Below are 777 nucleotides of genomic sequence, written 5' to 3'. Positions count from 1 at the left end.
CCGGCGGACCTGAGCTGTCTTGAATGGAAGGCACCGAGGCCGGAAGTGGAAGGGCCCACTCAGGCGGACAAGGAGGGGGGCACGAGCGCGCCGCGTCTTCATTGAGGAACCGAATCTGTGAACGTGGAATTCCATGTGCGTCTTATGTAAAGAGAGCGACGGGCGCAGCATCCAATGGACGCGCGGCGTTTGCAGGCCCGGCCCCCCTGGTATGCAGATGAGGCGACACCCCGGCCAATGGCGAGCGCCGGGGGCGGGCGCGGCGAGCGGTCACGTTTTCCACTATGTGACAGCGGCTAGTCCCCGGCGGCGGCGGAGGCGGGAGGCCCTGCGGGATCAGTTCAGCTTTTGGCGGCTGCGGCGGCGGGGTTGGCGGGCGACTAGCAGACGGGCTGGCGGACAGGCGAGGACGCGGCTCCGGTGAGTGCGCGGCGCGGCGGGAAGGGCGAGCCAGCCTGGGCGCCGACCGGCGTCCGGCCGCCCGGCTCGCTGGTTACGTAACCGCCTCCAGGCCGGCCCCGGCCCCGGCCTCGGGCTGGCGGTCTGGGGTCTCGGCGGGCGGGCTGTGGGAGGCGGCAGAGGATCCTCTAGCCCACGGAGGCACGATCCGAGGGTTTCCTGGGCGCTTTTACTCCTCGTCTTGAAACCGGCCTGGGGTGGGGACTGTTAGTCCCATTTTGCAGATCAAGAAACTGAGGTCCAGAGTGGTTAAGCCCATGTCTGAGGCCACAGAGCTACTGAGTGGCTATATGTCGGACTGTCCTTCTCTAGACGATT

General features: G+C 67.3%; 1 protein-coding gene across 3 annotated transcripts in view; it reads left to right on the top strand.

Annotated features, from left to right (window-relative positions):
* The first annotated feature begins 311 nt into the window (after positions 1–311).
* PER2 (period circadian regulator 2) overlaps positions 312–777 on the top strand; it is a 38,496-nt gene continuing 38,030 nt past the window's right edge. For 2 of the 3 annotated variants that reach the window (XM_024752773.1, XM_024752771.1), the window contains exon 1: positions 312–420. The gene's annotated coding sequence lies outside the window, so the exon portion shown is untranslated. The remainder of the gene's footprint in view (positions 421–777) is intronic. The other variant, XM_024752772.1, reaches the window with a different exon arrangement.

The sequence above is a fragment of the Neophocaena asiaeorientalis genome, unplaced genomic scaffold (genome assembly GCF_003031525.2).
Source record: "Neophocaena asiaeorientalis asiaeorientalis breed wild unplaced genomic scaffold, Neophocaena_asiaeorientalis_V1.1 scaffold294, whole genome shotgun sequence".
NCBI classification, from domain to species: Eukaryota; Metazoa; Chordata; class Mammalia; order Artiodactyla; family Phocoenidae; genus Neophocaena; species Neophocaena asiaeorientalis.
This window is presented reverse-complemented; position numbering and strand designations above follow the sequence as displayed.